Here is a 14,245-nt window from a genome sequence, read left to right on the forward strand (position 1 = left end):
ATGAGACAAATCTATTCATTAGCTGGAAAAGCCTAATTCTCACGTGAACTAAGTTACTCATTTGGGCAGGACTAGCATGTATTTAATGTTTGTTATTCTGGTCCTTTCTGGAGCTTCCAGAGAAATAATTCAGAAATTTTAATGGCATCTAAGCTTTTGGAATTTAACATTTTGCTTTTGTTTGCATATTTTAGACAAGGTATAATAGATATTACCTGTACCAGTACATTGCTCTTTTTCAAGGATTTTGAATTTGAATTCCAAGATTTTGAAAACCTTTGTAAAACACATGTTCAAAATTTTTCTATAGAACAATAAAAAAGTAACCAATTTTTCTTCATTATAAGTAAAACTCACTAAGATAAAATTTGTCGATAGAGTACAAACATATAAATTTAGTTTAATTGTCCCTTAATAAAGGGCTGAAAAGCAATGTGGAGTGGTAAGAAGTTTGAACAAGTACAGTAGATAATTTTAGAGTGTCTCTCCACCTTGCGGCTATTCTCCCTAATCTGGGAATTAACCCATCCTTGAATCTTCAGGATCACAGACCAGGGCGAATCCCCATCAGCCCTCTTAGTAGTTCATGACTTCACCCCTCAGCCCGGAGCATTTGGACTAGAGTGGACACCTAGACTTGTCTAGGTCAATCCAATGCTCTTCCACAGAAATCCGGATTGGGACAGAGCTGAGGCTCTTTGTGTGGGTGTGTCTCGGTAGTGCTCAGGGACTGTGAGACAACTGGTTTTCCACCATTTATCTGAGAAGCAGGAAACGCTCATCTGCAAGGAGGAATGAAGCAGATGTGCAGAGAAACCAGGAAGTGAGAGGAATGCTCCCGGTGACTTCCTCAGCCCTGGATCCAGTCTATAGTTTCCAATGGTCCCTGAGACCCAGAATACAGTCTGTTTCTTGTGATCTGTGAAACACTTAAAGAGCAAAATTTTGGTTTAACTGAGCTTGATATGTTTTTTTGTCACTTGCCTTCAGAGAGCTTCTCACTGCTAGAACCAGAAGTCTTCAACGACTCTCCCACTAACTAGTTATGGGATCAGGGAAAGTTTGCAAATTCTCAGTTCCAGTGTATTCTGGGCTTGGTAGATAAGAACACAGGATTTGGCGTTAGTGAAAACTGACTTCAGATGTGGATTTTACCACATCTGTGAGTTGATGAAAGTTTAACTCTTTTGAGCTCAGTTTTCTCTACTGCAAATGAGTGATAATAATACCTTACAGTTTCCCTGAGACTCCCAGGAGAAAATATTTATAACGCAAGTAAGATCATTCCTGTTGTATGGTAAGAATTCAATAAATGGTGACAATCATTATTACTTATAACTCTGTAATTTTTCCTCCCCTCTTTCATTCCTTCCCTCTTTTTCTTCCTTCCTTCCATAAATATTTCATTTTTCTATGTGCTAAGTCTGGTGTTGAGAATGCTTCATCTCAGTAAAGGTTAAATAGACATTTCCTTAAAGAACTGGAATTCTCACTGGGAAGACAGACTGGTAAACAGAGTCAGGGCGTCACTTTCCAGTGCAATAACAGGCGTCTGTACAGGAGGGCACTCATCTGCAAGGCAAGCTGAGGAGAGATGCAGCCAGAGTCCAAATAACCCCTTCAGAGCTTCATGGTCAATGAAAAGACTAGAGTATCACACTTGGTGTGTAGACAGCAGCGTTTCCTGTCTTGGAAGCCTGCAGGGTATGTTCTTCATGAAGTGCTTCTTGAGAGCTGGTGATGTCAGCTTAGGCCCTGAGGTCAGATATATTCTGACAGTGTCAAGCTCCTGGGAAGAATTAGTCAGGGTGCTGGGCCCCTAAGGTCCCTGACCTAGCCCTTCTAAAGGTGACAAAGGGCTACCACATGGTCGGCAGGCAAACTGCCAAATGGTCTCTGATAGGCTCCCTCTAACAGCCTTGTAAACTTCCCTTGATCTTTGTTGCTCCAAAGGCAAATGTTTCCTTAACTCATAACCTAAGGCCTGTATTCCAATGACTAGTGCCTGTTGCCCCACTTCAGAGAGCTCTTATGCAACATTCGAACATACCAGCAACACAGGTTAAACGAAGACTGACTCCCCTAAAAATCCACCTCTGAACCAACCTGTTCAACTCCCTTATTCAAGTCAGAACTGGCATTGCATTTTGGTGGTCGTTTTTTTGTTGTTGTTGTTTTTGTGAGGAAGATTGGCCCTGAGCTAACATCTGTGCCAATCTTCCTCTATTTTATGTGGGATGCCGCCTCAGCATGGCTTGATGAGCAGTGCTAGGTCCATGCCCGGGATCAGAACCTGTGAACTCTGGGTCCCCGAAGCAGAGCGTGCGAACTTAATCACTCAGCCACGGGGCTGGCCCCTATTTTGGTGGTCTTTTAAATAAAAGTAAATTACTCTTTTAGTCTTTTCTGAGTCAGAAGTATCTTGACATACTTATCAGCTTTCTTCCAAACACGCTGGCATTGCTGCAGATTTAAGCCTCTGAAAACAAACAGGCTTGTCCACATGGGTCTGTTTGTCCAGTTGCTCGTAGCAGCTGAGCATACGGGGTGCCCACCTCGGCCTGCCGTAACTGCGGCTCCTGCACTCTCCCTATGAACCGCCTACCAGCTCTCTGTGGAACGGCACCGGGGTGTTTCTGGGGGGTAGCAGGTACTCGAGGAAAAGAACCTTGTCTTCCATGTACCCGATCCATTTCCCGAGAGCACTTTGCAGATGAGTCTGCATCCACGCACTGCTCAGGGAGTATCGGCTGGCAGGATTTCCTCAGGGCAAATGGGGGATAACGAATGAGCTGGCCGCCTCTGCAGCCTGTGTTTCCTCTCGAGGCTCTGAGGGGGAAGTTGAACTTCATGGAACCTGGGCTTTATTCCTCACCATTCAGCCTGTCCCTCTCCGTTGTTTCAGTAGCCTCAGCTCAGATGCAAAAGCGGATGCCTGACTGCTGGCAACCGTTAGGGTTTCACTGGTTTGAGAGACCCTGGCATCTCTGTCAGGCTCTGGAAGCCGCACGTTCTTTGTGGAGCTGAGTTTGAAGTATTTTCTGGCTGCTTTAGCATTAAGTATAGCTCAGGGAACGATCTGGGTTTTTTCTCTCTTAGAGCTGACTCTACCAGTTCTGAGTGGAGTGATTCCTCTGAAAAGTATGACTTAGTAAATCCTCGTTTTTTGAGGGAGCTGTTTCATTGGAGGGTTGTCGAAAATCTACTAGAAATGATGTAATCCATCCAACATGGGACAATTGAGCAAAGGTTCTAGTTATGTTCCAGGAATTCAACAGTCAGAAGGACTGTGTCCCTGCCCACGATACAGACCCTCTCGGAGTCTCCTGAGACCGCCTCACCCTAGTTAGTTACATAAAGGAAAACTGTCTACCACCAGCTACGGTCAAGATGCGTAAACCAAGAGGAAAACAGATACTGAAGCCAAAATTCCGACGACACTCTAGCCAATTTGTTTATTTACTCATTCTTCATTGAGCCCCTTCATGTGAGCCCTACAAAGAAAGTTGAGAAATATTAATTACGGGTTAAGACAATAGCATCTTTTTCATGTTTCTTTCAGGTCAAAACAGATACCATATCTAGGAGGCAAGGATTCTCATGTATAATTGATGGTTCTCATTAATAATACTGTAAATCTATCAGTTTCTACAAAGCATTCCAATATGCATTATCTCACTTGATCTTCACAACAACACTAGAAGCAATAAATTCTATGGGAATTTAATTTTGTTTGGTAGTCTCAGTTTCAGGAAGGCTTCAAAAAGAAGGTGGAATTTGAGCTGGCCCTTGTGGGAGGAGGCATGAAGTCTGCATGAGTGCTCTTCTGTGAGAAGATTGCATCTCTCTCCATCTAAGGGGTGTAGCCCCCCTTACAACACTATTGATGCCAAAGCAGGTGCACAGACCATGCCTCTCTTCACGTCCTTCCATCCTTTCTTCTTATGGATGTGCCATGGCCTTCCCTCTTACTACAATACCCCCAGGCCTCTTCCCATGTGGGAACATGGCAGAGGGTTGTATGGGGCACTGCCTAGACTGGGAGTCCAGAGATTTCCATTCTAACCCTAATTTTGCAATAGGTATACGATGTTTGACTAATTTCATCTATTAACAAACAAGGAGGGTGGTTGACAAAATGATCCCTTAGGTGACTCCTTTTAGTGCGAGGCAATTTACAGACGTGTAGACAGGGGTAGGGATGCCCAGGAGGTGTCGAGGGGCCTGCAACAACAGAAGCCTTTACCACACCTGCAGGGGAAAGGTGTTTTGGCAGCGGGTTGAGAGAGGGTGCCTTGCAGGAGGGGTCGCTGGCAGGAGCTGTAGCTGTGGAGGGGGACAGCCACTGCCATAACTGCCCAAGCTGGAAAGAGGTGAGAGGAATACATCCCACAGCCTTGCTCTCTTCGTGCCCTCCAAGCTCCTGCTGACGCCTCCCCCAGCCAAATCCCGTGGAAGCGGGAGTGCAGAGGGGCCCAGGGGCTGGACACTGCAGGGCTCAGCCTCTCGGGACACAGAAGAGCAGAGAATGGCTTTCAGTGGGTCTAGGGCAGATGGAACATATCCCCCGGAGACCCCAAATCACGATGCGGTTGTTCTTTTTGCAAAGCGACAGGTTCTAGCTGCCATTTATTTGTTTGATTGTTTATTCATTTAAACAGCCTTTATTTCCATCTCTATTCGCAAATGCTCTGTGGTAATCTGCTGATAGAGTATCCATTTCACAAGTCATCCAGTTTCTCTACAATACTGAAAACATTGCTTTTTATTTGGTGACTGGTTGAACTTTATAAACACAGGTTTAGAAATTAGAGCCATATTTTCTTGGGAAAAAACAGAATTATATCAGTAATATCGCTTTGGTAGTCCTCTTAAAATAGATGATATTAGAACAATTATAACTTGGCTAACACGTGTTCAGTGTTGATGAACTTATAATGGGGAAACATCGAAGTGTCTGGAACTTTACAACTAGCATTATTCTATTTAACACCGCCAATGAAAGCATGAGGAGTAGAAACCACTGACTGTAATCTTCATAACAATCAATATATTTGTGTATACCAGGGTGTGTGTGTGTCTGTCTGTCTGTCTCCTGAATAATGGCTCTTTTTTTTTTTCCAGAAAATAGACAAAACCTAATCAAATGCTTATGAAGCAAAACACCGTGTTATCCAATCTCCTAGGTTTCCTTTGACTGTATGGTCCTAACGGAGCCGCTCCATCAGTGCGATGGGAGATTTCTGTGCCTAACTTGTGAAACCACGGGCTCTGATTTTCTTCTTTGTCGCTCCCCCAATAATCTATTGACACACCCAGCTCTCTAGAGTTCTGAGCAGAATGCAGAAGGGGACAATGAGTCTGAAATAGACACACCAGATCTAACTTTAGGTCTGATGTTAAATAAACCTGAGAGTAAATATTGAGTGAAGACAGAATGTTACCTTCAAACTCCAGGTTTTAGGAACTGTGCCCTTTTATTTCATTCGATTAATTTAGGAAATACAAATTTGCTTTATAACACCATAACACAATACATCTTAACAAGCATAGAAATGTAGTGTGTCTCTTTAAGCCTGTGTTTTTACAATTTAACAAATAATATGAAGTGGCTGCTAAGGGATATGCATGGTCTAACAGGACAAGTGGTTCTGTCTGCAAGCGAGATGAGGACACAATTGACATTTAGATTTTCACGTGGTTTCCCCCCAAGAATGTCATGCTGTGAAGAGCAGCCCAGCTGCCAACCTGAAAGGCAGGGAATCAACAGTCCACGAGCGTGAATTTGGGGAAGCTGTACAGCAAGGACGTGGGAAGACAGGAAAACAGGCGGAGTCAGGAAGTCGCGGTGGAGACCGGGGTTGGGAGCATAAGCACTGAGTCCCCGGCTCTAGCCCTCACGCCCCGTGGGAGACTGTGTCTGCCGCGAGGGGCTACGATTTCAGAGCTTGTGCAGGAGACACGTGGGGGAGTCCAGGGCGTCCATACCCAAGAATAACCAGTCCACGAAAGCAGAGCAGGGAAAGGGCGGGGACTCTCTACTCACGGCCTAGCGCTCAGATGAGCTGGGCGCTAAGACCTCATTTATCCCGCCCCAGCCACGGTAGGGAGCGGTGGCTTATGAAGTGTCATCTGGCTGAGTCTAGGACAGATGTCCCTGTTCCCAAACGCCTTCAACATAACACCCCCCCACTCCCTTTTTACCCCTCCCCTCGACCTCTATAAAGTCCCACACAATTACCTCCCTTAAGGAAGAACGCCTGAAAGTCCTATTAACATGGACAGACCTTAGCCCGCATGGGATCACAGAATAGCAACCTGTCACATCCGGAGCCTAAATGATTTCCTTGATTAGTGAGACACTATCCGGGCGGTGCGGAGAGAGGAGACAGAGGCAGGGGCGCTGCCGTAGGAATCCCGGGGCAGGCTCTTTCACCTCGGCCTCAGAGTAGCCAGGACGAAAAGGCTCCTGACTCTCAGGGGAGGGTGGGATGTGGCGATAAGGGACAGAGAGGAGCTGTGACAGGATGAGTCTCCACGAAACTGCATTGGGCCCAGCTCCTCCACGGGGATGTAACTCCCAGGGAGACAGTCCAGCAATGGGGGCTCTGACACAGAGCCAGGGAAAGGCTAACGTGCCACCTTCAGCCTCATCGCAGTCGGTCACCTGCCGGGGCCCTCAGACCTGTCCCTTGATTCTGCTTCCCTCGTGTTCTCTTGTGGTTAAGAGTCTGCCTTCTCCTTTGAGGAGATATTTGGGGATAAACAAACAGGAGACCATGTGCGGGTCCTTCAAGTTCATCCGCTTCAGTGTCATAGTCTGTAGCTTGTGTAAAATGATCACATGGGCCTTGAGCAACCTGCCCCAGAAATGACATGTGCTTGTCAAGGATTCCACTGTGGGGCGAGGTTAAGAAGCAAAGTAAAATGCAAGAGAATTGTCTTTACCTGGGATCTTGTGTGTGTGTGTGTGTGTGTGTGTGTGTGTGTGTGTGTGTGTGTGTATGTATGTGTGTGCGCGCGCGCGCTGTGCGCGCGCTGATCTGAAGGGAAAAGGAAGACCTTTGAACTTTATGTATTTAACTAGATAGAGTCTTTTCAGGTTATCATTTACCATATAACCAATTTTTTGGGCCTTTTCTGGTACAGCAAAAAAATATAATGTAAATACTGTATTTTTTAAAAGTTCTCTTAATTAGCAGAATAAGAACAAGCCAATTATTTCACTGAAGTTGCTAAGTGTTGGCATTCTGTGCTGTACATCCCTGTTACGGTCTCAGGAAACGCAGAGGCGTAGGAGTGGTTAAGTTGGTATCGGTAATGTACAGCCTTGATTTTTATGTACAACCTTTTTATGTACAACCTTGATTTATAAGTGTGAACCTTCACCTGATTTTAAATGCAATTTCTTTTTATGCTAATTTATATATGTAATTCTCGAGGTAACTTATTTATAAATCAAAGGCTGCAAATTTCTAATTTAGTGTCTGGATTTACAGATCCCTGACTCTTCATTAACTTCTTGATTTATAAACAATGGACCAAAAGTCCCAGTTGATAGGTGCAAAATCTTCTGCGGGATTTACGGGCTCTAACCAAGAGCCCTGCTGTAAATCATTGTCGCATTTGCAAATGTTCCCATTAGTGAGTGCTTTGGCTGTCTGATTGGAAAACACCTTCTCTCTTTACTATTTAATTCTGATTTATCTTTTTAAAATATGGCACGTTCTGATAATTTGTTACTACCTAGTACTGATTTATAAGGGCACTGTAATAAATTTTATAACATAAATTTTAAAGGCTTTGAATTAGGTCCACCAGATTTTTGAAAGCTTTATGGCTGAAAAACAATTCTCAGAAGCATAAAGGAAATTTTACATTCTACAAAACAAAACAAAACATGGAGTGCTGGCCGTGAGAATGTCTTTCTTTCTATACCGTCTCCCCATCCCCTGCATTAAGACTTCCCTTTAACAACAAGTGCGTATAGTTGTTGGCTAGACCCAAGCAGACCTCCAAGGGCGGAGGAGTATCAGTGTTTGACCGGAGCAGATTCATACGATTACTGTGTGCTAAGCCCCTTGTTGAAATTTGGGGGCCTGCATGCTTTCTTCTTGGTTCTGTCATCTGTCTGTGCTTTCATCTGCTGGGGACACACTGGTGCATATGTGGACTTAATCCCTGCTTGGGGAGTCAGAGCACTTGCTGGGCAGCCTGTTCATTACATACCTGTTGAAGATATTTATTGTTTCCCCGGCTAAGGGCTGAGGGATTGGTGTTTATCAGTTTTGTGCCCTTGCCTACTGGTGACTCAACTTCTGCCCACTGTCAGAGAGAACTGCTTCTATAGAGGATTGGGGCAAGGCCTGAGGGCACTGAGTGAGGATTAGCATTTTAAAATGATAATATTCCCAGAGGTTTTACGCACCGTAAAGGAAGTGGATGATTTTCCTCTTGATTATCTCGAATCTAGCAGATCTCCGTGGTTCACGTGATTCACATTTGTACTTTTCTCCCTCTGTAGGGGGAGTGGTATATATTGTTGCATCGCATCTTTACTACAAAGGTTTTATTTTGCCAAATTTCCAAGGCTGAAAACTATCTAAAGAGGGCAATTAAAGGCATAGATATTCTTTTGGATGAACTAGCAAACAGTCGACAGAAATGGTAGCCCTGTAGTCTCTACATTGCCCTGAGATTTACAAGAATCTGGGGAAGCTTTGGCAAGGGAAAATGGTGAATGGATAATTTACAATATAGCAGTTGGGTTGGACCATAAAGCATTGTTTTTTAATAAAGCATTTTTAACAACAAAATTTTCAAAGTAAAGTAGTCCATACGTTTTTCTTAAAGACCTCCTTTGGAGCTATCTCTGGAGCATTTGGACTGGAATTGGGCAAGTGAAAGAACAAAGACGATACTCTAGAAGATCAACATATGGTTTGCATCCTCAAGGGCAAGGCAAGGTTCAAGTCCAAAATAGTTAAGAAACAACACAAGATTTTACTGGGAGATTGAGGGCTTTAGTTAGGTTTCCCTGCTGAGTAGCTGTGTAAGCCACTTCAAATCATGTCAATCTTTCAGGGTCTTAGTTCCTTTATCTTTCATAGAGAAGACTTGATTAACAAATATTCGTTGAGTACGTATGTATTATTTGCCAGGCACTGCCAAAGCTACTGGGCAATTAGGGATCCATTAAATCACAGTCAACATCACGGAATTAAAGTCCAGAAAAGAAAGGATAAATTTCTATAACTAATAAGGTCACATACATTAGAAAAGTTTAAATACTGTAGAAGAGGAGAAAAATACCTAAAGTCCCTTTCAGCCCTATAGTACTAGTGATTTTATGATAGATGTTTATAAGTCCATAAGTAATGAACGTTATGCGTATTACTGTTACTTGTTTCATTTACTCCGCACACTAAAAATGACCTTTAGGGCATAGTTATCTCCTGCCTACTGTCGCAATATTTTTGAAGAGTCGTGTTATTAAAGTAGGTACTTATTGCATAAAATTAGTGATTTCAAACAGGAAAGACAGGGAGAGATAAAGTTGAGTCAAAGAAATGTTGACCTTAAACAAATAGCCAGTTATTTCTCCTGCAAAAATGGGTTTATTCAGGGTCAGCCAAGAATTGCAATTCGGGATCTGCAACCATGGTGTGCCAGGTGCAAGTCTCCTAGCAGCGAGGGAGGAGAAACTCTTTGATGGAGGGGAAGAGGAAGTCGAAAGGGCTATTGTAAATCAAAAGTTCCAGGTGTAGTGGCTTTTCATTGGCTGAACTGTGGCAGTCTCTCATTGGCTGAGCTTCTTGCCTATCAAGAAGAGGAAGTCTTTTTTCTTCTTCTTGGGGTCTCCTGTTAACATAGGGCATGAGAACTCCCCCTTTTTGGCCCCCAACTACATTTTAATGAGGTTCCTGCTTATTAATTTCCACATTCCCCCCTCCGTTTTTTGTGAGGAAGATTGGCCCTGAACTAACATCCGTTGCCAATCTTCCTCTTTTTGCTTGAGGAAGATTGTTGCTGAGCTGACATTTGTGCCAATCTTCCTCTATTTTATGTAGGATGCCACCATAGTGTGGCTTGACAAGCAGTGCTAGGTCCGCACCCGGGATCCAAACCTGCGAACCTGGGCCACTGATGAGGAGCACGTGAACTCAACCACTATGCCACAGGGCCAGCCCCACATTTCCCCCTTTTGATTAAGATCTTTCTCTGAAAGTATTGCCAATCAAGAGTCAGGTTTTTCTGCTTTCAGCAGCTTTTCATCTCTTGATGACTTTCTTCAGGATCATAAACGGAGAACTCCCAGGCATTTTTTTTTTCTGAAGTCCATATGTTATCAAGATCATAGGCATTGGAGATCATCTGAAGTGTTATGTCATCATCAAAGGTTTGGCAGACAAAATTCCAACAGACTTGATCTGGACATCTTGGGTAGGCTGTCTCATCAGATGTCATTTGCTTCAATTCCGGGATATCTTTCCTTTCGAGTCACCAGATGATGCTCAGGCTCAGTCAGGGTTAGGTGCTTTCTTTAGGTGTGCCACGTGAATCCAAGAGTCTATTCCCCAGAGATTTGCAGCACAAGGGTCAGTTAGCAGCACCTGATAGGAATCTTTCCAGTGAGGTTGCAGAGAGTCCTTCTGGAGGTGTCTTTTCCAGTAGATGAAGTCTCCAGGTTGCAAACTGTGATGCGCAAGGTCTTTGCCTCCCTGGAGCGCACGTGAAAAGATTGCTCTAGCAAAACATGCTTCTGTTTTTCCTAGAAGCAGTTAGGCCTTTGCAATGTTGGAGCATATCTCCATTCATCAGCTGTCAATAGAGGCAGGAGCCAAGTACACTGGGTGTCCTGTGACTATCTCAAAGGGTGAGAGTTTATGAGTTCCAAAGGGAGTGGATCTGAGACTTAGAAGGACCAATAGCAATGCTTTTGACCAAGGTATTTGGAGGGTCTCTACAAATTTTGCCAACTGAATCTTAATAATGCCATTGGTGTGTTTGACTAAACCAGAGATTGAGGGTGGTAAGCACAGTCGAAGTGTCATAAAACTGGCCAAACAGCACAGACTTGTTAAAGTACCTGACCAGTAAAATGGCTTCCTCGATCATTATGAAATTTGAGAGGAGTTCCCCAGGTAGGGACAATCCTTTCCAAAAGGACTTTAGCCACAGAAGAGTCAGTAGCCTGTCTGTAAGGGAACGCTTCGGTCCAGTGAGAAAGCATACAGACCATGACTAAAACATTTATATCCATGAGACAGGAAGTTGTATGAAATCCATTTGCTAAACCTGGTCCATTAGGCAGTTTAAAATGTCTGGGAGCAGTACGAACAGGCTTCCCTGGATTGTATTTTGGACAAGTGTGACAAATGAGGTAGGCACTTTTTGTGGCCTTGTTAATATTTCCCCACCAATATTGATTCATGAACGTTATCATTTTGTTAGTAGACCAAGGCTTTAATGTATGTACAGTGGTTAGCAGTGGGAATTTTATAGCCTCTGGTAGGACTGGGTTAACAACCCAAATAACATTTGATCTGAACCAGAGCTTTTTCTTTTTGTCAAACCAACAATTGTTGAATTTCGCTGTCGTTTTTCCTTTTCTGAGGCCAATCCTTGGGCTCCTCTAGCCCACTTTTCTAAGTTACCATTTGGGAAATGTCCCTTTGGACCATGAGAGAGGCCTGGCTGTTGTTGGTTCCTTTAAGGGCGGCATTCGATGTGGAAATGTTAGCAATGTGATTTCTTTTTTTTTTTTTTTTAAAGATTTTATTTTTTCCTTTTTCTCCCCAAAGCCCCCCGGTACATAGTTGTGTATTCTTCGTTGTGGGTTCTTCTAGTTGTGGCATGTGGGACGCTGCCTCAGCGTGGTCCGATGAGCAGTGCCATGTCCGCGCCCAGGATTCGAACCAACGAAACACTGGGCCGCCTGCAGCGGAGCGCACGAACTTAACCACTCGGCCACGGGGCCAGCCCCCAGCAATGTGATTTCTTTCAGCTTTCAAAGAGTCAAGTTTAGAATGCCCCAGGATCTTAATAATAGCTAAAGCAGCAGGTAAAAGTATAGCATCCAACAATGTCTGAATATAGGGGACATTTTTAATTTTATATCCACTGGAAGTAAGGAAGCCACATTGCTTCCACGACATCCCAAAATCACGAGCTGCTCTAAAAGTGTATCTACTATCAGTGTAAATATTGGCAGTTTTGCCCCTGGCTAAAGTACAAGCCCAGGTAAGAGGGTACAATTTGGCCTATTGGGCCAACGTAGCCACAGGTAACGGTGCTGCTTCAACAATATCGAAAGGAGTTGCAATAGCATACCCAGCACAATATTAGTCATTGCCATCTCTTAAGAACCATCAGTAAACCACGAGAGGTCAGCCTTACCCAAAAGAGTTTCCCGTATATCATCACGAGGAGTCAGCAGGTGATCTGTCAGCATTAAGCAGTCGGGAGGAACTTCATTGGTAATGGAGGGCAGAAAAGTAGCAGGGTTAAGGTTATCACAATGTAAGAGTTATGTGAGGAGCAGCCAACAAAAGGATTTCATAGGAGGTCAGGCAGCTGACCGAGAAATGTTGAGTGTGATGAGAATTCAGGAGGGCTTCTACAGCATGAGATACAAAAATGGTTAGAGGGGATCCCACAACAATTTTCTTGGTGGCCTTAACCAAAAGGGCAGTGGCAGTAATGGCTCTAAGCAAGGGAGGGTATCCCAGTGCCACAAGGTCTGGTTGCTGGCTGTAATAACCTATAGGTCAATTGTGGTCCCATGTTTTTGGGTGAATACCCCAAGGGCATTCCTTTTTTATCATCTACAAAAAGGAAAAAGGGAATCTGATAATTAGGATGTTCAAGGGCAAGTGGGTTCATCAGATTCTCCTTTAAGGCCTTAAAAGCTATGTCGTTTGGTTCTTCTCATAATTGGGTTGGGGTTGCTGTTCTTTAGTAAAACATACAGAAGTTTGGTCATAAGAGAGAAGTTCGGAATCCAATTTTGGCAATAACCAACTAGCCCAAGAAAACCTTGCAGTTGGCTCTTAGTTTTGGATTTGGGGAAACTTTGGACATTCTGAAGCCTATCTGGATCTAGGTATAGCTCTTGTTCTGATGTCAGATGCCCTACATATTGAGCCTGGGTTTGGGCAAACTGCAATTTCTCTTTGGCGACCTTATGGCCCTTTAAGGCCAAAAGCTTAGCGAGTGGATGTTATGTTCCTGTGAGGAGACTTGGGAGGAACACAAAGAAGCAAATCATCCACATATTGCAACAAAGTTGAACCCCTGGGGAAATTCACAGCATCCAGATCCGCCTTCAGGATTTGTGAAAAATAAGAAGGGCTCTCAGAAAAACAAAGAGCCATCACTGTCCAGGTGAATTGTTTTCCTTCTCAGGTGAAGGCGGGAAGGTATTGACTAGCTTCATCAACTGGAATGCTAAAGGATGCACTGCATAAATCAATTACCGTAAAGAATTTGCTTCCAGTGGGATTGGATGTTAGTAGTGTATGAGGTATAGGAACAACAGTGTCGAGGGATAACAATGTTGTTTATTGCTTGGAGGTCCTGGACAAACCTCCACCCTTGGTCCTCGGGTTTTTTTACAGGTAAAATATGTGTATTACAGGACTAGTGCAAGGGGTATTGAGGCCTTGAGCCTTATAATCTTCTGTAGTGAGTTCTATGCCTTGAAGGGCTTTTTTACTCATAGGGTAGGAATTAATTCTGGGGAGAGGTTTTGAGGGATGTGTCTGAATCTTGATCAGAGGTGCACTGTGAATTTTACCAATATCCATTGGAGATTGAGCCTCAAAGGAGGGTGGTAGCTGATTCAACAGGGACAAATGATCAATGTCTCCAGAATCAGCTCTAGTATCTTCACAGACGGAGCAAGTAAAAGATGCCAAGAGGTCATTGAATTCACCTAGTTGGCCGTTTTGATGGCTACTCAAATTTTAGAATGAATTTTCCCTTTTGGGAGAAAGAAATTCCAGCTTGATACTTTTCTAAGAAATCCTGGCTTAATAAAGGAATAGGGGCAGAGGAACTAAGGAGAAAAGGGCCTGTGTCTCTAAAAGGGCCTACACAAAAGGAAATAGGTTCAGAGATAGGAATCTGTTGAGGTCTATTAGAAATCCTCACTATTTAAACTGTTTTAGTACACTAAGTCGGGGTGTTTTATCGTGGTGGGGTTGACTACCAAGAGTGTGGCTCTGGGGTCAGTTAGGACAGA

Source organism: Equus caballus, chromosome X (genome assembly GCF_041296265.1).
Source record: "Equus caballus isolate H_3958 breed thoroughbred chromosome X, TB-T2T, whole genome shotgun sequence".
Lineage (NCBI taxonomy): Eukaryota > Metazoa > Chordata > Mammalia > Perissodactyla > Equidae > Equus > Equus caballus.